At 40.1% G+C, this 25,803-nt stretch overlaps 1 pseudogene; it reads right to left on the bottom strand.

Moving 5' to 3' along the window:
- The window catches only part of LOC127985577 (uncharacterized), a 54,164-nt pseudogene that overhangs the window by 11,735 nt on the left and 16,626 nt on the right, over positions 1-25,803 (bottom strand).

Below are 25,803 nucleotides of genomic sequence, written 5' to 3'. Positions count from 1 at the left end.
ATCAAGTTCTTTATGAGCCACACAATGTACTTTACAAAGACTTGCAGGAGAAGGAAAAAGCATGGGATGAAGTTGCAGCGGCTCTTATTGCAGATGGTAAGTAATTTTATAGTGTTTTTGACGCTTTCGCTGGCACACGAGCGAACCACTCAATATTTGATTTCAAATTTATTCAATTGGAACCATTTATTTACAATTTCTAAATTACACATAGGCACACAAATAACAAAAGCAGGTGATACATGCATATATAATAAACAAGTAAATGCTGATTTCAAGATGAGCAGGAAGTCAAGGCTGTGAACCATTTACAATACACATAATTTAAAATCGTTTATTAAATTGGTTTTCAGGGTGCCCTTTGGTAAATTTGATTGCAAACAAACCCAGTGACAAGATGGTAATATGCACCATGTTCTCTCCTACGTCGGTTAATGGGATGAACCCAAAGTCTGCGTCTTTTTAGTCTCCTTAATAACAAATAGTATAACGCGATGGCCTTTCTTCTATCAACAACACGTACTGCACGGAAAATAAAGACAGCAAAACAACGATGCAACAAAAGTAACAATGAAATTATTAATTAAAAAAGCTTCTCGACAAGTATTTTTATTTAAATGTATTTTAAATGTAAATAAAGCAATGCGAATTTACCCATTATAGAGTACTCTGACCAAAATCCGCTGTTCAGTTGTGCGCTGCCTCCGCTGCCTGTGTGAAAGCAAAATAGGCACGCGCTGCTTATGCTCTGCCTACCTGCTGCTAACGCGCTGCTTCTGCTCTGCTGCAGCTTGCGGTGTGAACCCGGCCTAAGAGGTTAACTCCACTTTTATACTTTGCGGGAGTTTGGTTAAGACAGATGTGTTATTGTGTGGTTTGTTCCTGACCCAATGATAAAAAGCAGATTCAGGTCTGGAAACACTTGTGAAATGACCCGATGCTTGAATTGCCTTCATCACTTGACACTGGTGTTTCGAATCACACTTTGGAGCAGTGTTTTGAAACATCTGTGCTTCGTGATCTCAAAACCATTTTGAAATGTCACTTTCGTGTCAGCCATCCCTAGATTATTTATGCTGTAGCTCTTGATCAAGTATCTGACTACCTTGTTGTGTTTATGGACTATGCCTTACTATATTGTTGAAGCAACTCCTTGGGCATATTGAAATTAAGTCTTCATGCTGACCAGACATCCAATTTTAGGACATCATCATTAACCCTCATAACTCTGCCCATCTACAGATATGACTGATTTTCTTTATTTTATAAACTGTTTATGATCTCAACCTGCAATGCAACGTTTGGGGTTAGCATTTGACAAAGTGATTTAAAAAAAAAAAAAAAAACATGCTGATAGAAACACCAATTTTTGTTTGTACATAAATTATTATATTCGTAGACATCTTTCACATCAGACCAATTCTGGTCTTTTCAAAGAAGCCCCCTCCCCCTTTCTTGTAGCCCAGCCAGTGCAAAGTATCTAGGACAGTTATAAATGTATAGATTTTTTTCCAATAATTGTATGATTAATGTGTGAATTCTGTTGTAGAAATGTCAATATCACCACGTGCGGATAAGTATGAACCGCCAAAATGATTTCACTGCTGGTCCTTTTATTACTCGAAGAGATCCTCCATTATTTAAAGATCTCAAACACTTTCAAATTTAAACTTTCAACTTTGAAATTTACCTCAACTCAGATAATGACAACGATGTGTCACCTGACATTCCTCTTACTCCTCTTCCAGATGACGTGATTCCTGATTCCTATCCTGCGGAGAAAATTTATCATGACCTGACTGAGCGAGTCACAACTCCAGAAGGTGTTGTACAAACTGAGTTTACCAAGCAGTATTGGTTCCTAGAAGTTAATTTTAATTACAAAGTAGAAAGTGAGTGTGAATGAGTAAAAAAAAAAAAAAAAGCCTTCAGTTAAGCTTTTAAGATTTGGGAAAATCAATGGTCGACTGTCTGAAGAGGAGGGATGCACAAATTGATGCTGAGCTTAAAATTCATAAGCCTGTCATGTCCACTCCAGTTCCTCCTCCATTGTTTTCTCCAACATACCCTGCAAGACCAATTTCCTATCTTACCAGACAGATCTGTTAGCATATCGCCCACCTGTAAAAGTTGAATTCCCCCAGTTTGATTCTGAAGACAACAATGACCAATGTCTCTTTTGTAGAATGTTGAGCAGAGTATTTTGCAATTAGACCGATTCTGAAATACTAGCATGCCTTACTTCTGTTCTAAAGGGTACTGCTAAAAATTGGTGGTTGGCTGAAAGAAGACTTGACTACCTGGAAATAATTTAAACAATATTTTTTTTTGCATGCTTTCCTTACTGATGACTACAAAGCCAAATCAGCTAAGCAACTTTTGGAAAGGAAACAAGGTTCCAGAGAATTCATTTGTGACATAGCTTACCACTACCGAGCACTTTGTCTAAGGTGGAAGAAGGAGATGATGGAGAAAGAGGTTGTTCAAACCATTTTGAGAAATTGCAGTCCCCAACTTGAAAGTCTATTGAGAGGCAGTGTGAAAGAGGTGAGTGAGTTGGTGAGGATTGGCACACAGATCGAGAGAGACTTTAAAGAAGCAAATAAATATTGAGCCAGGTCAATACTGACACAGAGAAGCAGAAATCCCCAAGTGAACGAGACCCTCATTCTAAACCAAATCCTTCATCGACGCCCATTCTACATATTAAGTTTGTCCAATTTAACATTTTTGCCCCTGCTGATCAGAGGAAGCTCTCTAACTCATATTGGAGACAGCTGAGATGAAATTAACAGTTAAGTCAAGTCATGGCCAAACATTTGTAGCATTTGGACCAATCAGACACAAATATTTGTTGCATTTAACAAATAATATCTAACGCCTTCTTATCTAAGCAAAGGGTCAAGGAAGCTATCACTTCAAAATGAACAGAACAGGTCTCTGGTTCCCTAGCAACCAAAGGCACACTATCTGATAACTCTAGGTTTAGGACGCCCAAAAAATGTGGATAAACCACTATTAACTCAAGTCTCTCAGAAACAGACACATAATGCACATAAAAAGGGACTCTTTTCCAATTAATTGATAGAAAAACCTCCCTTTTGAATTAATTCACATATTTAGGGAATTGTGTATACTGTTACTGTTCTTGAATATTGTGTTTTGTCTCTGAACAATTCGGATGTTCCTGCTTACTGCTCTGCGCTTTGCTTATTATTTCTATACTTTTCTCAGATTTTTCTAAGATTTTCACCTCCGCAAATCAGCACAGTGATTAAATCAGCTGATTTTTGGCACAAATGTTAAAATTAAAACCTCTTTGGGACTGGAATAATACTACAAAAAGAATACTTTGCCTCACACTGCCAGCAGCTTAAATTCCGGAGACAGGATAAAAACTGTCTACATTCAAACAGAAGAGAGAGAAAATGCCTCCTGTTGGATCAACTTGTTTCATGTACTGCTGCAAACTTCTACAAAGAATTGTGATTCTTGAAACAAAGTTACTTGCTGGACTTCCAAAACAGGCAGAACACTCAGCAGACTGTCGTCATGGACCCCCTCAACATACAGCCGGTGAGTTAGAGATGTAGTCAAGTCCAGCTTTATTGAGTCCAAGTCAAGTCCAAGTCCAGGGCTAGTCGAGACAGAGTCAAGACCGAGTCCAAAGAGGTTCGATTTGTAATTGTTGCAAACAATTTATAATTGTTGCATAAGGCTTTACATTAATAAGCATTTATTGATGAAAAAAAATAATATTATATATATATATAAACTTTTCAGAAACAGCAAGTGCACCGCTGGTCATGCACATCCTTTCCTGTAACAAAATTGAAAGCTAAGCCGGATAGAGAAACAGTTGATCATAGCTGTACAAGGACAGCCATTCAGTGCTTTGGAAAAAAAGGAGAAAGTGGCACACCTAGCGTTTTCCACACGTTTTCACCCAAACAAACTTGGTGCTTGAGTGCTTAAAGGGAAAGTTCATCTAAAAATTTAAATTGTGTCATTAATGTCTCACCCTCATGTCGTTCGAACGACATGTGGGTGAGTCATTAATGACATAATTTTCATTTTTTGGTGAACTAACCCTTTAAGGATAATATGTACTTTTCCCTCCGTCATCCTTCAGCAGAGTGTTTCAATCCATTCAGCACACACACACCGGGTCCGAGTCATCATGTGGTTGACACATCGCACAAGGACACTGATAACACCATCCAGCCAAAACAAGCACTGCAGACGGACACTATCCCAGCTGAGCCCTGCCCACAGAGCTCCTCACAGACAGACTGTGATGTATTGAAAGAGCTACAAGACTCAGCACCCAAGGATAACTTTCTGGAAAACAGCCAAGGAAGCAAGGACAACATATCACAGCCACCAGAAACACCAGAGCCACAGCCCATCTCACCAGACACATTATCCTTCTCTCCAGCATCTCCACTTCTGTGCTTCTCACAGAAAATGGAGGTATTGGTGTATGTTGAGACTAAACTCTGCCACTTATTCGCTGCATGCTAGCAAATATGTATATATATAAAAAAAGCTCTGGTGTACCAAAAATAACTGATAGCTGCTCCCAGTGATAGGTGTCGGTTCCCAACTATAATAGCAGCAACATTCACAATTGTAGTGGTAACCCAGTGTGCCTGTAGTTTCTCTATTTCAGTTTTATCATGTGATAGAAAGTTTAAGGCCTTCTCAAGCCGAAGGGCAAACTCATCTAATCTGCGGCCTATTATGAATCAAACTGAGATTGCTGTAAAGACACAAATCACTGCCATCATGTTAGCATTTTTAAACATTTGCTCACTAAAAAATAAATTATTTCTAATCAATAACTTTTTTGCCCACAAACAATCTGGATTTTATGTTTCTAAACGAAACATGTCTAGAATACAGTTGCAATGTAACAGTCCTCAATGAAGCAGCACCTCCTAACTTCACTTACATGAGTGCCTGTAGGACTGTTAGGAGAGGTGGAGGTGTAGCTGCTCTATTTAAAGATCTTCATCAATGCAAGCAAGTGTCATTTGGTCAGCACTTGTCTTTTGAATATCTAGGGATTGTGCTGAAAGGTGCTCAACGCATTCTGTTTATTATTATTTTCAGGCCTCCAAAATACTCTCCAGCCTTTTTTGAAGAGGTCACAGAAATGCTATCGATTATTTTCTCAGAGTTTGACTGTTTGTTATTGCAGGAGATTTTAATATTCACATAGAAAATGCAGAAAACAAAACTACAAAAGAAATGATAACGGTTCTAAACACTTTTGACCTGATTCAGCATGTGCATGGACCCACACACAAAGGTGGACACACTCTAGATTTAATCATCAGTAGGGATCTAAACATTTCATCCATTGTTATTAAAGACGTAGCACTATCTGATCACTTCTGTATTTTCTTCGATATATTGATCTTTGCTACCATTGAATCTAAATCTGTCTCTGTCAGAAGGAGATGCATTAACGGGAACATTAGTGTGCTGTTTATGGAGGCTATATCTCTAACACCAAGCATTTCTGCAGACTCTGTTGATATTTTCCTTGATTCCTTTAACTGAAGAGTTAAGAATGTTATTGATGATATTGCTCCAATAATAGTCAGTAAGGAAATTAGCAGACAGAAATCAGTTTGGAGAAGATCAACAGCGGTTCAGACTATGAAGAGAAAATGCAGAAAAGCTGAGTGCATGTGGTGGAAGATGAAACTTGAAATTCACTATAGCATCTATGAAGACAGCTTTCATGATTTTAATATGAAACTATCCACAGCTAGACAGAATTTATTCTCAAATCTTATAAACAGTAAGTTAAACAACTCTTGTACTCTTTTTGCCACTGTTGAGAGACTGACAAACCCCCCAAGTCCTGCATTTGACACTGTCAATCATAACATGCTACTAGAGAGACTGGAAAACTGGGTCTGGCTTTCTGGGATGGTACTCAAATGGTTCAGGTCATGACTAGAAGGGAGAGGTTTTTATGTGAGTCTAGGAGAGCATAAGTCTAAGTGGAAGTCCATGACGTGTCGAGTCCCACAAGGCTCAATTCTTGCACCTCTCTTGTTTAGCCTGTATATGCTCCCACTAAGTCAAATAATGAGAAAGAACCAAATTGCCTATCACAGCTATGCTGATGATACCCAGATTTACCTAGCGTTATCTCCAAATGACTACAGCCCCATTGACTCCCTCTGCCAATGTATTGATGAAATTAATAGTTGGATGTGCCATAACTTTCTTCAGTTAAACAAGGAAAAAAACTGAAGTCATTGCATTTGGAAACAAAGATGAAGTTTTCAAGGTGAATGAATACCTTGACTCTAGGGGTAAAACAACTAAAAATCAAGTCAGGAATCTTGGTGTGATTCTGGAGACAGACCTTAGTTTCAGTAGTCATGTCAAAGTAACCAAATCAGAATAATATCATCTAAAAAACAATGCAATAATTAGATGTTTTGTTTCCAGCCAACACTTGGAGAAACTTGTTCATGCCTTTATCACCAGCAGGGTGGATTATTGTAATGGTCTCCTCACCGGCCTTCACAAGAAGACCATCAGACAGGTGAAGCTTATCCAGAACACTGCTGCCAGGATTCTGACTAGAACCAGAAAATCTGAGCATATCACACCAGTCCTCAGGTCCTTACACTGGCTTCCAGTTACATTTAGGATTGATTTTAAAGTACTTTTACTTGTTTATAAATCACTCAATGACCAAGGACCGAAATATATTGCAGATATGTTCACTGAATATAAACCTAATAGACCACTCAGATCATTGGGATCGAGTCAGTTAGAAATACCAAGGGTTCACACAAAACAAGGGAAGTCCGCCTTTAGTTACTATGCCTCCTGCAATTGGAATCAGAATCCAGAAGAGATCAGATGTGCTAAAAAAAGAATCACATTTATATCTAGACTCAAAACTCATCTGTTTAGCTGTGCATTTATTGAATAAGCACTGTGAGATGACCAAACTGATCGCACTGTATTTTACATATTCACTGTATTTTGTCAAATCAATTTATATTTTTTAATGTTTTAAATTAAGTATTTTTAAATATCATTTTCAAAGTTTTTAAATTGCTTGTTTAATTTTTTTAATTATTTTTCTTCATGATTTTTACTTTCTTTTATGTAAAGCACTTTGAATTACCATTGCGTACGAAATTTGCTATATAAAAAACTTGCCTTGCCTTTGTGTATTTTATATGTTTTATACATGCTTATGATGGATCACTAATTAATATAACCTCATCTATATGATGTTTTGTATCTATGAGTTTTTATTTTCATGATCTAAATTAGTGTGTATATTATATGTTGATGCCTATGCAACACATTAATTTAATAAGAATCTTAAATATTCTTCTGTTGAACCCCCAATCTAATTTCATATGCAGACTAGAGACAAAGAGTTGTAAAACTTCCCTCTAAAAGGTACCATTCCTCACTAGCTCATTCAAATCCTGAGGGTGGGACATCACCCCCCATATAGATCCCTGATCACCAGATCAGGCTGTTTTTCTAGATTCAGGAATTCCAGGAAAAGATAATGAGCTAAGGACCTTAAAATCCATGCTTAGCTTAAGCCAGGCTTTGGCCTTGACTATTCATTCATCAAGATCCTCTGATTTGAACTGGTCTTATCAATTCACTTCAGCAGAGACCAACCTAAGCACTTGAGGTTGTGCATTGTTTGCTCATAACTGAAGTCCCTAATCATGCAGATTTTTGCTACATGCTCTGAGTAGTACTGTACAGTAAAAGTTATTTTCCTTAACCAGGAAATTAACATTCTTAGAATTGACAGACAGTTGACACTGAGAGGTCAAGTAAATACTTTCAGCGGTCTAAATATTTATAATTACTCATAACTAGATATGATTGATTATTCATATTTCCCCTTTAGCTGAAGAAATGTACATTTAAATATTATGAGTAACTCCACTTATTAATGCAAAACAATAGTAATTTTATGATTAAATGGCCTTAATTATCTTTATTTTGAATACCCCCACACATCATCCCTCAGCGCCACCATCTGTAGAACAATGCTCTCAAATGTTAGTCTGTAGTCCTGAGTGCAGTCAGGCATTGCATCATCACCACAAATGAGGTACCTGTCCATAAGAAAGCCTAACACCTGTTACACACAGCAAGTGTGAGCTGTGTGTGAGGAGCGCCTGAGCAGTGTGTGAGTGTAACTACAGTGCACTGCAGCTGCAGATGCACCAGAGTATTCACACTGGAAACATTTTACAGCGTCACCACAACGACTCCAAGGCTGCATATTTCTTTACAAAGACAGCTATAAATTAGTTTTTAGAGGTTGGTCAGTTCTAAACTTGAATGTTTTGAAGTCTTGAAAGTTATAACACGAGAATTTGCATGAGGGAAAACTGCTTGTTTCAGTCACACTCAAATATAGAATGTGCTGTTTAAAGTTTCATTATTATTAGTATTATTTTAAATAATACATACTTTTACCATAGGCTCTAAACCAAATATGTGGTATTAACCAAGTTCAGTTTGTGTCCATAATATCCATATCCATTTCTTATAACTTGTCAAAATGATTTAGGCTATGCAAATAACTTGTGATTAAATTCCGGTTTTGTATCTGATTGGGAGAAATGTGAATTATTTGTTGGATTTTAATTACTCATTAGGCTAAGTAAGAATCTCAAAATTTATTTATGTAGAGCTGAGAAAAAGAATTGGCTATACGTGTTGTAATGTATGCGCAGTTCATTCATTCATGCATTCATTGGTTAATGAATCATGGTTCGTTGAATCTAAAACACCTTCCTTGGCTAAAACCCAAAGCTTTTAGCTTTTGAATTCATGCATATAAACCAAACTCTGGATTTAAATTGTTTATGACCCTGTAACGGATATGCAGATCATGGGTTAAATTCAGGCATGAAACCCTTTGTGCACCAAAAGTGCCTTCAAAGGAGACCTGAACACCCCCCCCCCCCCAATTCCTCAAACACACTGGAGACAAAGGAAACCTTTCGTAAAGTTCCTTACTTTTGTAAGTCCTTATTAATATGTATTTTTAATGTTTGTGTATTGCATCAAAATGGTTAATCCTGGGTAAATGGTTAAAGTGCTGACTTATAAGTGGAAATGTTCTACTCAGCCTAACTCTTTCTCAAATAGTCATGTGTATGTAACCCCCACCTTTGCAGGTCGTAAAACTTTACGACCACCCTAGACAACAGGAGAGGAGAGAAGCCAAATCACTGGTTTCTTTTCCCCAATGCATTCTATGGAATGTATTCATTACCTTTTTGTTTTTATGTTTTATAAATGTATTACGTATTCCTTCTGGTACATTAGATGTTTCCCATATAAATTGGGACTATCTGCAATTTAGCAGTGTGTGTTAATCTTTAATGTGTGTAATTCTACATTTAAAGGTACCTTCGTGTTTCTATCAGTTATATATATATATATATATATATATATATATATGTACTGTTTGGTGTTCTTCGAATCGTCATGCTGTGACAGACCCATTTATCTAGAGCAAAGTAATGAAAAATGTATTTAATCTGGAATTACAAACTTGCTAGAACTCCCCGATGAATTCGGAGAAGCCCTAGATCACCAGGGGGTTGTTTTCTACAGAGACAAAGGAACTTTTTCCCGCTGCAGATCGCGGACGTTCATTGGATGTTCCCTCGAAAAGGGGCGTGAACCATTTCAAGCTATAAGAATCGACCGAACAAGGTCCGCCCTCACTTCCTCTCTTCTCGTTCTTGGTCCTCGGACACGCTGCTCTCCTGTGCGACCAACGTTGCTTCCGCGCGGCCATAGCCCATATACTGACGATTGGCTTGGACTCCACCCCACTTACATTACGAGTCACTGAGATGTCTGATCTTTAGCTACAAGCTTTACATTTAGAACCTAAATTTATCATAAGGATAGGATAATGTTTTCATGGCCAGAGAATATTTTTCCTTGAATTATAAGGCGTGATAACTTTATTGAAAATTGATAGGTCAACAGTGGTTTGCTGGAAAAACCACTGTTTGATTTGCAGTAATTTACAGTAAGAGTTATCACAATAATTGATATGAAGAATGGAATATTGACACATTAATGAGTAAGTTACAGTGCCCTGAGATTATTTATTGGTATAGGCAATTGAGCTATTTTTCATAATCAAATTTAATGTAACTGTCATCTGAGATATAAATTAATCATATTCCTGATTAATTATTCAAATTCCCTATATATCATTTGAGTTAATTATAGAGCTGTAGTCAAGTCCAAGTCAAGTCCAAGTCCAGGACTAGTCGAGACCGAGTCAAGACCGAGTCCAAAGAGGTTTGAGTCCAAGTCAAGTCCAAGTCCAAAAGTTTCGAGTCCAAGTCCAAGACCGAGTCCAAATGAAAGAAAAAAGTGTCACGGTAGGAAATCCATTGTTTCCTCCGTGTCATGTTTTGTGTTTGTATTTGTACTCTCGTAGTCTCCATGTGCTCGTTTGGTTAATTGTTGTCACCTGTATGTTGATTGTCTCGCTCCAGCTGATCCTCATCTCCACTCAGCTATAAATACTCACCCATCTCTCTGTCTGTTGTCAGATCCTCATTCATGTTTCAGCCATACAGTTGGATTACCGTCTCCCGTGTTCGTGTTCTGGATTATGTTCATGTTGTCGTCTTCGTGTGAGTGTTCCGGTCTGTTCCTGGTTTCATCCATTGACCGTCTTCACCTTCACCACCGACTTCACCATCCAGCACTTCTCACGCCACCGTAGACCTTCTATCACCATTGCCTACATTCTGGACTAGTTTTCAATAAACCATTTATGATTGCCTGCATTTGCTTCCTCCTCTCTTACGAGCTGAGACAGTAGGATCTGAACATCATGGAAGCAGCAGGCGATCGCTCCCCATCTCATCTGGAGGAGTTTCTGCAGAGAGCCGTTGGTCGTATGGATTGCCAAGACAAGGCGATAGATGAGATGGGTCGAGCTTTCCAAGCAATGGTGACGAAGGTGTCCGAGCTCGCTCTCCAGGCTCAACAACAACAGACAGAGAGATGGGTGAGTATTTATAGCTGAGTGGAGATGAGGATCAGCTGGAGCGAGACAATCAACATACAGGTGACAACAATTAACCAAACGAGCACATGGAGACTACGAGAGTACAAATACAAACACAAAACATGACACGGAGGAAACAATGGATTTCCTACCGTGACAAAAAGGGTCCTCTTCAAGACCACATACTTAACTACTGATAATGTTTGTGATGCGAGAGAAAGCATATCTCCTATTCTAAGAAAATAATTTTACATTATTATTTGTAATGATCAAAAAGCATGTGCAAAGTAACAACTCTGTAGGACAGGGGTCTCCAAACTACATCCTGGATGGCCAATGTCCTGAAAAGTTTAGCTCCAACTGGCCTTAAAACACCTGGAAGATTAGTGTGTCTAGTAAGAGCTTGATTAGGTTCAAGTGTGTATAATTAGGGTTAAAGCTAACAGGGGCGTTAAACAAGATCCTGGGCCCTATGCATAGGCAGTCCTGATGGGCCCCCATGGCCCCCACCCATGAAAATATCCAGGTAAAAAATATATATTTCAGATTCATACTTTTCAAGGGCCCTCTCTTCCTTTGGGGCCTTGCTAATGAGTACTGGTTTTACCCCCAGTCCAACCCTGGGAGCTAAACTTGGATAAAAGAACAAAGTTTGGAACTGTAAGGTCAAATAATTTTTATGTACTTTATTTTTTGTTGACATTATATCTGTGGTCAAAAATGTATATGACAGATGCCTTGGCACAGTGCACAGACACACGCAAAGCTTGGGATATGACAAATGCACGCAGCAAGAATAGAATGGATACGTTTGGCTCTACTGGACATGCGCACATAAATACAGCGAAATTTTTGTCATACTATACTAGTGCTTGCATAGACTAGTCAGCACTGTCGGAAACAATCGACTACTCCAGCATGCATTAACCATAATGAATACAAAGTGTTTGCAAGTACCACGTGATTTTTAGAATTACAATATTGCGTGGAGCTGTTACTATATGACCTTATCTATGTTGCATGTAAAAATAAAATATGTAATGTAATAATTAGGGTTGTGCCTGAAGCCGAATATGGCACGGATAATGGCTTAAAAAACGAATAACGCTCAAGGAATAATTCTGCCTGAATACTCGGCTAAAGCTGACAGAGTCTGGTGTTTGCTAGATAATAGATGAGCCAGGGGATCAGCGCCAGAAGTGAATGAATGTAAACTTTATGAGTGAAAAGAGAGCAAATCAAACACCGCATTGTTGTCGCCTCTCTGTTTATCTCTCAGAAATCAGAGCGTTGCAAGAGTAATTTTACCTATAATAATACATCATAGCTACACGTTATATTATTTGTATATATTTAAAAGGCAAATATTGAAAGCTTAGGCTACCATGTTACGAATGAATGGAATAAGCACAGCGCGCTCACCAATCAAACAGCCTCGCCGCGCGTCTCAGTCTCTCAAAAACCAAACCAGTTCTCTCTCAAGAGTAGGCTAATAATCAGCTTCGATACGGATACATTGTCTACTTGTCCTACATGTTTGCATATTTACCTTTTGCTGGTTTGCGCGGAACACACACATCTGTTTAGTGAAGTTCATTAACATTAAGACTCGCTCAAAGTGTTCTGCGTAATGAGAATGTGTGCATTGAATGGATTCAGTCGTGTTCAAATGATCACTAAACGTTTGTCATGACATGTCATGAAATTAATAATTATTTCAGTTTAACACGACATACTTGTTCAGTGATAACTACGAAAAAATATATAAAAAGTCATAACAGTCTTATCAAGTAACTGTACGATGTTGTATCCGAATGCAGATAGGAAAAAAATTGTTATTGTTACAGATACAAATACTGGCTGTTACATGAAAATGTAAATATGTAATGTCATATATAAAGTTTTTAAAATTTACATATGTACTAATTGTTGCATAAGGCTATACATTAATACGCGTTTATTGATAAAAAAAAAGGCTATCTAGGTGTAGGTAAAACACAATCTAACAGGTAGAAAATTAAATTAGAAACATCTAAACTTTTCAGGTCGCAGTAAGTGCACCACTCACTGGTCATGCACATCCTTTCCCGGGAACAATACTGAAAGCTAAGATGGAGAAACAGATGATCATAGTTGTTCAAGGATAGCCATTTTTTAAATGAATCTATTAGCAGAGCTACTGCAAGGGATCTTTAGTGCTACAGCCCTAGTTAATTATTCTGTAAAACTCATTGTTGTTACATTTTGGTGGAGGAAACGCGGGCATTTCAAACTTCGTTTTGTGAGCAATCAATCTGTGTATATGGTTTTTAATAATTTCTGCACGTGCGCTATGAAATTATGTTACTTGTGAGATAAGTTGCAAGACGCGAACTCACTCCAAACTGACTGAGAAAAAAGCTAATCAGTCAGCACGTTAAGTATTTGTAGAAACTTAACAGTATAGTCACTGTTATTTTTAATGAAAGTAAACTGCAGTATAATGTTAAAAAGTATCCTGTTAAGAAAGATCAAGATCTTTTTACAGTGAGAACATTTTTAATATGAATAATTAAAAGATGAAATCTTTTATTAGTTGCAACATGTAAATCTGAACCTGAGCAATGTTCCTCTGATTCAGTTAAAAAGGCCTTGCTTATTAAATACCGTTATTGAATTTGTGGTGAACCACAGTGATATTCAAAAAATAAAATGGTAAAATCTCCTGGTCTAAAATTGGCTTAGCTACCCGATTTTTAAACTTAAAACATTTAAATCATAAGTGCTATTTTGATAAATGTTTATTGGAGTCAACAGATGGAAAATTCCTGTTTTTGTTCTTAACATTTGTGTTGTGGAAGTGAACGGGTCCTTCCTTCACCCTATGTTCAATATAGCACCACAGAATCAAAACTTTTTGTTTGTTACTTGTGATTTTTGATGCAGAAAATCAGCCTGACAAACGATCAGATAATTTCTAAGTCTTATTGAAATTGTAATTCCGCTATCTAAACACCAGAGGGAACGTGTGGGTTAGAAATTTCAGGTTACGCCCTGCTTTCTGATTCCAGCTTGCATGAGTGCAAAGTTGCCATCCCGTGGCCGTTTCAGATAATGCGCTCTAATTGCTAATCTTTCCCCTTGATGTATTTGAATTAGATGTCTAAATTCTCGATAAATATTTGCATTTACAGCTTTGCTCGTGCGAATATTATTACAGGGAAACAAAAAAATGTTCCCTGCCTTTGACTGTTTACATTTACTTTGAGTTTGGTTCAAACATGATTTGAATTAAAATGTAATTGTTTAATAGTGGAAATCTAGATGTTTCAGGTCAACCACTGATTGACCAACTTAGAAGGTAAGCCATCTAGTGGCAGTCTCCTGTTAAATCGACTAACAGACCTCTGTCTTTTCCATTCTGTTTTGAATTGCATGTCCACTTTTACCCTTTTTGATTAATCTCACCCTGTTTGATTAATTTCATAATTATTAATGATAACTTACAAGCTATCATGGGTTATTATAGGATATTATTCAGATTTTCCTTTTAATTCTTACATGCTTATTTTTAATTTTGATTTAAACCAGTTTTGAATTTTTAATTTGAATTAAGTTTTCTGCTCAGCAGGTTAAGACAGAGAAGCAGTACTCTAAATAATAGAACAACCAGCAGCCGGTGTCATCACACGACCCGCTAGGCTACTGCCTGTCAAATCTCCATTTCAGGTCCTTCGTTGACCCAAGTTGATTGGCTACTTAACTGTCTGACTGTTTGCATCAGTTAGCCCCAAAATTCTCATAAACGGCACAGCCCGTATGAATATAGCTCGTTAAACGTAGAACGAACTTGCATTGGTCTTTTGTGTGTGTGTGTGTGTGTGTGTGTGCTGTGCTTCTCTCACCGACAGAGAATCAGGATGTTCCAGGCATCCAGTCCAGTGCTCCACGGGGGCCACCTCTCGACATGGTTGAAAGCAGTGACGACCCCCTTCCTGCCCAAGGACGCCAGTAACCTGCAGCACCCAGAGCAACTAGACACCGAGCTAGATGAACTGATGGCACGCGATCCAAACCAAAGCGACTACTACAGAGAACTCGCCAGGATCTTCGGAAGCCTAGTTCACATTCTCGGCGCCCAGGCACGGCTCAGTGAACGGAGCAACATCGCGGAGAAGGCCTGGAAGGACCAGGCCCCAACCCAGAGTCATCTTGATCAGCTCCTCCTCGAGACCCAGAACGACACAGATCCAGAGCTACAGAAAGGAGTTGAAAGACTTCACAATGCCCTGCAAGATCTTCGCCTCGACACAGATCAAAAAGAACAGCTGGAGAGAGAAGCCAGAAAAGAACTCAACAAAAAACTCCAGCAAGGTGACGCTCTCCTAAAAGGAGCAGAGACTGAACTGAAAGAAAGGGACTATAAAACCTGGGCCTGCAAAACACACTTGCAAGCGGCCCGAGCTAAATTCAACAAGCTTATTCAGCAGAGAGATAAGCTCCAAGATGAACTTGACACTGTTCACACAGAACTGAGACAATCTCACAGATTACAGAGTGGCTGCATCGGAGAAACGCACACCACAAAGTTTCTCCCGGCCAGCCACTCCAACCCTTTCAGCCAAGAACCCAGAGCTGAAAAAGGGGGTGTAAGCTCACGGCTCAAGAAATCAGCAGCCAGCTTACAAGAACATCTGTCAACAACGGAGGGGAGAGAACCCTTCCAGAGAACGCATGTCACTAAACCCTGCACTGCTCACAGAGAACTTCACAAGCCAGCCAGAAGCATCTCTACATTCAATCCAGATCCTGCAGGAGGACATGATGTTCATGCTTCTTTACAAGCCATTGACTTTCATTTGCAAACTGTCGCTAACGTGACAGATGTGAACACATTGTACCTGTTAAAAATCACGTCCAGTCGTGATGTGCATTGCTTTCTGGATCGTCAACCAGAGACTGGGGTCCTTATTGCTATGGACCTCAAACAGGGCCGATTTGAAAACCCACAGACTTTCTGTAGTCAGCTACGAAAAGCCTACGTCGGAGCATGCAACGAACCAGGTATGGAACAGGATGTCAACTTAAAAACTGTTCCTCCTAAACCTACATGCCAGTTGGAGTTTTCATCTCAGAGTCCCAGCGTGTCCACGTAACAGGACTACACAAGAGTTACGGAACTAAGCAAAAGACTATTTGTGAAAAGACTGTGGAAAACCCCAAAGTCTCTGTCTCTGAGCACTGCTTGGAGTTAACCATAGATGGTGCCCTACAACGCCACAGTCACAGACATATTTACAGAGAGTCAATACCATTCCAAGCCAGCAGAGGGCAACACAATCATAATGGTACTCATCCAACGCACCAGAGCGAGCGATTCCTACCATCCAGGAAACAAAGCCCCAACATCCGGCAGTGGAACCACTCTCGACTCGACACTGGTAAGCTCAGTCCTGAGCCCACGTCAGAAAAACACAGTGCAGCCACGTCTGAGACAGCAGAGATCCTGAGGGCGCTGAAAGATCTTCTTCACATGAAAACTAGCAAGGAAGATGAACCAAGCACCCAGAACACTGCCCGTCATCTAAAGACCACAGAGCTAACTGTCACAGCACAAAGTGACAACAACACCCAAGCTCCACAGTCAACAGCTGCACACCCTGAACGAGACAGCACAGGTCCTCACACCAAGTACCACAAACACAAGGTACCAGAAAATGCTGTTTTGACTACCTGCCTTCGCAGCGAGCTACACAAAACAGGTCCTTACCACCCACCGATCATCACACCTGCCCTGATGCCAACATTCCTGGGCAGCCTTGTCAAAAAGGGGGTGGGCCGAAAAGGAGTCAACAGGGAAGACCTGATCGACACAGGATTAAACCTGACAGTGATCTCATCTCACCTTTTCAAAAGACTCCAATTTGAAGCTAAGAGACAAGATCGAACTCTTACACCTCAAACTTATGAACTGAATGTACAGGTGTACAGACAGGATGACATCCAGTTTGAACAGGTTGTTTCCATTCACCTGACAATCGTTCCGATGAGTCTAATACATCCCATGTATGTCCCACCAATGAACACTCATACATTGCTCATCGACAAAGACCTGCTAGAACACTTTGACCCTTTTCTGAACTTCAAACAGCTAAAAGACTTTGCTCAAGTGCGAGAACCTTTTTTCTCTCCAGCCACACAGGTTGCTAGAGCCAGACTGTCAGGTCGCAGAGGTCGCGGGAACTCCCACAGAGCCAGACGGTCAGGTCACAGAGGTCACGGGAACCCCAGCAGCCAGCCATGAGTACAACGCCCTAACGACAGGCCCAAGCTCAAGCCTCTGTACCTTAGTCAACAAACAGGGTACGGTGGTACCAGCTTACACCAAAGGGGGCGCTGTTCGGCTCAACCTGCAATGTGGTCAAACCTTACACCACACGCTGGGTTTCTTCCAACCCTAACCTGAATTTGTGGAACTCGGACTCACACTTGCAAACAACAAGCATGTCAAACACCAACACCTGTTCCAGCCATGTGATAACATCACAAAAACACACAATGCTATCGTGTACTGGAAGAAGGTGAAAGGACACTCGAAGCTACCAAGTCTAGACAAGGACTTTAAAGATCACACTGACACCCTTGCCAAAACTGGCACACTAAACAAAATTATGTGGTCACTCCCAACCCACCCACCCACATTCAAAGTTGAAGTGATCACACACAGCATAAGAACTTTACTAGCTAAACTGCCTACCTCAGAATCACTTACGCTGGCTCCGTTGTCTACACAGACCTACATAGTGGACATGCGTGCTTCTGAAGCCTCCATAATGACTTTGTTTTACCACCTCTCAGACCCCTCCATCCACCCTGGCAACCAGTCTACAGTCACTGACAACAAAAGCCCCAGACCACTGCATGATACACAAAACATGCTGCGTGCACAGAACAATATTGTGGGTGGTGCACCGTCTGACATCACAATGCCAGGGCGTGTAATGCCACGGAGCAAAAGGGGGATAATGCCAATATATTTCCACGACGCAGCATGTGCTGCACCACGCAGCACCAGAGCCACTGACAAAACACTGACGCAAGCGTCATGCCAGCAGCAAGATGTGGCTAAACATGGGCGAGAGCGAGCTAAACCCAGTCGCCGCCCACAAAGCAAAGAGACTGTCCTGTCCAACCAAAGACAGGCCTTGTTTGTTTCTTTCTCCCCTTTCTCTCTCTCTCTCCCTATTATCTGTACCAGGATGCTGCTGTGGTTTGCCGTGCCGTGCTGTCAGCCAAAGAGAGGACAGCTGCCACCGAGAAAACCGCTGAGACTCCTGACTACCGATGACAGGGCACACTACCCCAGCACTGTAACCGAATACAGCTGTACAAGGTTCCGATGGAGAGAGGACTCCCTCGCTCACACTGAGGCCAATGTCAAACACATGTTCAGCCAACATGAGAAAGTGACTGTTACACAAATGGAGTTAAGTGGACACCACCACCGCTCCAAACAGTTCCCGGGAGCTTTGCTTAGAGCCGTTGCTGCCGCCAGAATGTTTAACATTGTTATGTCCAGTGTCAATGCAGCGAACCAGACTGTAAACTCCTTGAAACCACTGTTTACTGTCTTCCAGAAGAACTTTACCCAGACTCAGCTGTTTACAGCATTAACAACAGACATGCTGTGGGAGGTTAGCTCCTCCACTGACAGCCTAACCACGAGTAAAACCCCACCATACATGATACCCTTAAGCCTTGTGTTAACTGTGCTGTCTTACGCCATCACCATGCCAGCTGACCTGCTACAAATACACCTGGCCAACGCTCTGGATAGTGCCTTCTTACGGCACGTCAACCCCAAACAGAGAGAAGTGAACGTGCTCCTGAACCAACCCATCAGTGAGTCAAGCCAAGTCTACAGACCTAAAGACATTGTCAGTGTCAGGATGTGGAAAAGCAACACCCACACCAAGACACACATTCCAAATGTGGTGGCCTACCACGACAGCGACACACAGCTGTACCTGGCCCCAAACATGCACATGTGTACTTTGTCCAAAGACATTCATTATCTCTGCCTTAGCAAACCCTTCCTCAGACACAACTCTGAAGGAATCTGCGAGCTGCCACCCTGGGTCAGCGATACGCGCTGCCCTGCCGAAGCCAAGACTCGTACACAAGTCACAGAGACACAAGCAGAGATTGTGGGTAACAGATGGCTCGTCAACACTCCTGTGCGCTCCGCTACACTGACCTACGACCAGCATGACACCGCCACCCATGCCAACCTGCTTGACCAAGTACTGAAAGGTACCACCCAACACATTGACATTACTCCTGTCAACACAGCCCTCCAAGCACTGTCTCAAAAGCCCATTTTGAACCAGTCATCTGCGGTCCTAGCCTGGACTGCTGCCGACACTGCACGGTGCATCTCCACTGTCATTGGTCCCGCCCTGACTCGTGGCGTGACCTTCATCCTATACAGGATACTCAATGAGATGCAAACCTCTACAGCCAAACTCACGACAACTGTGGCTGGAGGTCTCCGATGGAATCCCCGGAAAGGGGGTGCCCAGTCAAAGACAACACCGAACCTCATCAAGCGGAGTCCTCAGCTTCAAGAACCACCTGCCATCATGACCATCACGATTCACCTGTCATCTGCCTATCCTGATGATTGCCGTCCGATGATGTCCACACAGGGACTTCATCTGACGAAAGGGGGAGGTGTAACGGATATGCAGATCATGGGTTAAATTCAGGCATGAAACCCTTTGTGCTCCAAAAGTGCCTGGCCTGGCGCCAGCCTGGCTGGACTTGAATTATTTTACAATACCCATGCGAGCTTCAAAGGAGACCTGAAAACCCCCCCAAATTCCTCAAACACACTGGAGACAAAGGAAACCTTTCGTAAAGTTCCTTACTTTTGTAAGTCCTTATTAATATTTATTTTTAATGTTTGTGTATTGCATAAAAAGGGTTAATCCTGGGTAAATGGTTAAAGTGCTGACTTATAAGTGGAAATGTTCTCCTCAGCCTAACTCTTTCTCATATAGTCATGTGTATGTAACCCCCACCTTTGCAGGTCGTAAAACTTTACGACCACCCTAGACAACAGGAGAGGAGAGAAGCCAAATCACTGGTTTCTTTTCCCCAATGCATTCTATGGAATGTATTCATTACCTTTTTGTTTTTATGTTTTATAAATGTATTACGTATTCCTTTTTGGTACATTAGATGTTTCCCATATAAATTGGGACTATCTGCAATTTAACAGTGTGTGTTAATCTTTAATGTGTGTAATTCTGCATTTAAAGGTACCTTCGTGTTTCTATCAGTTATATATATGTACTGTTTGGTGTTCTTCGAATCGTCATGCTGTGACAGACCCATTTATCTAGAGCAAAGTAATGAAAAATGTATTTAATCTGGAATTACAAACTTGCTAGAACTCCCCGATGAATTCGGAGAAGCCCTAGATCACCAGGGGGTTGTTTTCTACAGAGACAAAGGAACTTTTTCCCGCTGCAGATCACGGACGTTCATTGGATGTTCCCTCGAAAAGGGGCGTGAACCATTTCAAGCTATAAGAATCGACCGAACAAGGTCCGCCCTCTCTTCCTCTCGTTCTTGGTCCTCGGACACGCTGCTCTCCTGTGCGACCAACGTTGCTTCCGCGCAGCCCCCCCCCCCCCCTCAGCACAGGGGCTGAGAGAAAAAGCCATTTTAATGGCTCCTTTGGAAGCTTTTGTTTTTGTTGTTTCTTTTCTTTTCTTTACTAAGTTTATTCGACTATTCGCCTCTCCACACAAGGAAGACGAATTCTGGAACATTGTTTGTTGAACCTTTCAAATACCGCGCGAGGACAGAACAAAGGACCACGTGCTCCACGCTCACGCCAAGATCCAGCGCAGCGTGCACGCGCGTCACATGGCCTCCAGGACCACGCACACTGTTTTCAAAAGGAACAGCGCGCAAAGCTCACACGCGCGATGCCGATCTCACGCCACGCACACTGGGCCATGCAAGTATCTTTCTCTATGGAGATTTAAATGCTGCTTTAAATTGTTGCTATGATCTGATTGTTGTTGGCTTCCAAAAGTTACTGACTATGATTTCCATACCTGAGCTCCTTATGTGATCTCATTTTATTTTCTCTCTCTCTCTCTCTCTCTCTCTTTTCTTTGGATTCCGTTATGTCTTGTATAAAGCTTACTGTTTGTAGTGTCGTACGCATATTTACTCTGTGTGATTTGTAGTTTGATGTATTACTAGTTGATTTATTAAAAACCCATATACTGACGATTGGCTTGGACTCCACCCCACTTACATTACGAGTCACTGAGATGTCCGATCTTTAGCTACAAGCTTTAAATTTAGAAACTACATTTATAATAAGGATAGGATAATGTTTTCATGGCCAGAGAATATTTTTCCTTGAATTATAAGGCGTGATAACTTTATTGAAAATTGATAGGTCAACAGTGGTTTGCTGGACAAACCACTGTTTGATTTGCAGTAATTTACAGTAAGAGATATCACAATAATTGATATGAAGAATGGAATATTGACACATTAATGAGTAAGTTACAGTGCCCTGTGATTATTTATTGGTATAGGCAATTGAGCTATTTTTTCATAATCAAATTTAATGTAACTGTCATCTGAGATATAAATTAATCATTCCTGAGTAATTATTCAAATTCCCTATATATCATTTGAGTTAATTATTCTGTAAAACTCATTGTTGTTACAACCCCTTGGAATGTTAACAGACATTCCACAGTCCCGTTTGACCAGCTCTCTGCACTTTTAAACACACACACACACACACACACACACTTGTTTTTCTACCATAAGGGGGACCACCGTTTTTTGCCCAATTGTGGGGTCCACCACTTCCAGTGGTTCTACAGACTTGTAAAAAATCAAGCAAGATAACAAAAAATTCCTAATAAGAAATATCACTTCAATATACCAAAATTCAAACAAAATTGTTTGCACATGCGTTTTTTAGTCATTTGTGGGGCCCGGATTTAACTTTTAGGAGTTGTGGGGTCCACTTTCACAGATACGCACACATTTCTAAACTTTATATCTTAGAAGGGACCAAAGTCACTATCTGTAAAACATCAACTACTTCCATTATTTGCCCTTGATTACCATATAAACTTTTTTAGATTATAATGTATATCCTCTAAATTAATCCGCACACGTCTATATTAGTTTAGCCATTAACATGGCATAAAAAAAGCCACTCCAGAGACTTCTAAATCAATGAGCCCTCAAATATTGGTCACAGCCTGAACTGCTTCAGTCTGCAGGATGCCAACTGTACTTTGTCTGCATTGTATTGGTCACTGAATGAACGGTGCAGTTTTGCTGAAGGGGATCTTGTTTGTCCCATGGTTATTATTCTTCTATTTCTAATGAAGTCATGTTCCTAGCCAGTCATGTTGACTGCGACCTAAAGATAATATAATCCTTTAAACTGAGGACTTCACATGAAAACTCCCTATTCATCTAATGAATAAAGACTAAGACCCTGTGGAATTATAGCACTAATATCGTGAGTAATATTTTACACTAAACACTGGATTAAAAAACAACTTTAAAACATGGTTTGTCCTCAATGAACATATATTTGGTAATAACACAAAATCACATATGAGGTGAAGAATCATTGGTAACCAGGAAAAATGTGTATAATTGTGTGCGCTGCAGCGATGCAAAGTCCAGTTCAGAGTTACTGCATTGGTGGATAATATGAATAATAGATTGATTAAGTGAGATCAACATTAGCACAAAAACAGAGCAGATCAACATATAACAAACAAGGAAAAGGGGATTCCGAGGCAAAGAATCCCTTTTAACCAGAAAATGTGTATAATTGAGTGTGGCTGCATCAATGCAAAGTCCAGTTCACAGTTATTGTACAATTGTTGGATAATGTTAAGTGGGTGGATTAAGTGAGAGAGCATTCACATCACAAAACTGGGATTAAACCACATGGATTACTTCTACGTTATAAATGCTCTGAAGCTTGAAAGTTTAGGATGAACAGATAGCAATGCCTTCCCTTAGTTTTGTTGAGGTTAGCGCCTTGAGGTGTTTGATGTCATCACATTCATTCACAAACTGCCTAATGCAATCGGAACCCCTCAAGTAATGTACAGAGAGCGGCAATGCAAACAATGGAGGAAATATTTAAAACATATTATGTGTTCCAAAGATGAACTAATTTCTTATGGGTTTGAAATGACAAATAAGAGTAAATGGTGACAACTGACCCTTTAAGAGGATAATACAATGAAAACAACTAAATTTCAACTGTTGAAAACACTTAGAACATGTCCCGATGTGAATGCTAGTGGGAAGGCATCCAATACGTTGAGCTACCTGTATTTCACTGTACTTTCCTTCTTATGGCAGAAATACGGTTTTTGATGAAATATTTTACCGCCTTCCAGTCTCGATTTCCTAAAGCTTGAGCTCCTGCATCAATGCAGCGCTGACAGTCCTTTTTCCCTGGAACTTGGCTCCTCACAATGAATTTCCTTAGGTGCCTTTCTACTGCCGCACATTCATCTGTTGTCCAGCTTCTTTTGGCAGGAGTTTTTTTACCTAAGTATACATAAAGAAAATGTTATTAAAGAGCCAGTAAGATGAAAATTCTAAGCTTCCTATCACTGTTTATAAGTCCTGTACACTAGGGTTTAAATCCATCCAAGGTTAAAAAACCTCAATTCTCAGAGATCCCCAAACGGTTCGCGCGAAGTTGTTCAAAAGATTCAGTTTCCTTAAACCCCACCTGATTGGTCAACTAACATAGTAAGGTTTGATTGGTTGTTCCGCACACACCTCCACGGTAAACTATGCGTTAGCATCTTTTGGGGGTGAATTATGTCTTATTCCTCTCACCGCGAAGCAAACAGTAAAATAAAAGACTTGAACAGTCTCACTGCTTTTTCTTCTGTGTGGGTGTATTCAAGCCGCGAGCTTCAGTTTGAATCTGAATGGCGCGTTCAGCGCGGGGGTGTGGTCACATTAGATATAGTGAAGGGAGACGTGAAAAACAGACCGCGTTGTTTTCATATGGATTACTTTAGCACAGAATATCTGTTTTCGGTTTAGTTTTAAAGTGGACATGTCAAGCTTTCTATAGATATCTCTCTCATGTCTCTTCGTTGAGTTTTCACGGAGTTACACTTCATTTTAATGACGTGTTTGTAAATGAAGATCAGTGCAGACAGCACACATACTGATAAGACGCTTGGGAGAAAACAGACACATAACTTTATAATCATACTTCGCGTTGTGTTTCGGAGATACTCGTTGTTCTAAATAAAGTTGGTAATGAACCATCTTTTATGGCCAAACGCTTTGAAAATCCCGCTGTACTCACCGAGATTAGAAAAGCAGTCATCAGTGAAATGTTGTGAACACAACAAAAGGGATTTGTTGTACTGCTCTGGTATTGTGGTAAAAATTAATTTTAGCCATTGATCTTCATTCTTTGACAGTGAAAATAAAACAAACTTGCCTTTACAATTAAAAACACACTGTCTCCTCGACATGATGCTCTCACACCAAACAGAGCGTCTGTGTGTGTGTGTGTGTGTGGGGGGGGGGTGTTCAGGTCAGAGTTTTGTTTCTCCCAAGACGGTAGGCGGAGATTATTATGCAAAGTGCTCCTAGTGACGTATATAGAGATGGGAAAAAGATTTGAAATCTATAACGACTCGTTTCAGCGATTCAGAGTCGACTCTTTAGAAGCCAATAACTTTATAAATCGTGTACTTTTTGGTTTAATTACTTTGCACATTGTTTACACTGATGGACAGCTACATCATACACTGTAATACAGGTAATTTTTGATTTCCCATCTGTGTGGCTCTTTAAGTTTAGGTTAATGTCTTAAGTTTGGGATTTTTAAACCTTAATCTGGACTGAAAGACTACTGGGTTGATCACACAAGTCATTCATTGCCATATTGACTTGGTTCAGACACTAAAAGTAATCTTTTAGTTTGTTTCGGAATAAAACTTCTGACTAATAATAATAATAATAATAATAAAGCAGTGCAATCCAGTAAAAGGCATGGTAGCACTTTATTTAGATGGTCCCCTTTAGACATTAACTGAGTAACAATGCACCTAACATGTCAACTAACTCTCATTACAGCATTAGTAGACCGTCTACTTAAAGTATTTTATAAAATTTTGGCAAATGTACTTTGTTGTATGGACATTTTTATTTTAAAAACAAGGCAAAGATATTTTTAGCAATGATTTTTACAGTCTGTATATCATATTTTATGTATTATCCTAAGCATAGTCTCACATCGATGGGAATATGCATACGGAAATGATATGCAGATGAATAAATTAAAACTTTTGTGTAAATGCAAAATCTTCCCTTTGTGCATCCCACACTTTTAGGATGAAATCCAAGCAAAGTGTTATACAGTTCAATTTTTCTTTTGTAAAATAATATTTTGAAAAAAAATTGAATTTGCTACACAGACCATGAAACGTGTGCTGAAGGATACTGCCATCCCATCGATAATAAAGACAGGACAAAGTGGATCACCTGTTGCTGCAGTAAGTGTTCCGTTATGTTTTGAGATGACTAGGCTACTGTTACAGTGCAATTAGCTAGATGTAATGTTACCTTAGTGACACTATTACATGAATAGGGTGCTCACTACTATTACTTATATATACACTTGTACTTGTCTTCTA

Source organism: Carassius gibelio, chromosome B21 (genome assembly GCF_023724105.1).
Source record: "Carassius gibelio isolate Cgi1373 ecotype wild population from Czech Republic chromosome B21, carGib1.2-hapl.c, whole genome shotgun sequence".
Classification (NCBI taxonomy): Eukaryota; Metazoa; Chordata; class Actinopteri; order Cypriniformes; family Cyprinidae; genus Carassius; species Carassius gibelio.
Note: the sequence above shows the minus strand (reverse complement) of the source record. Positions and strands in the feature narration are given on the sequence as shown.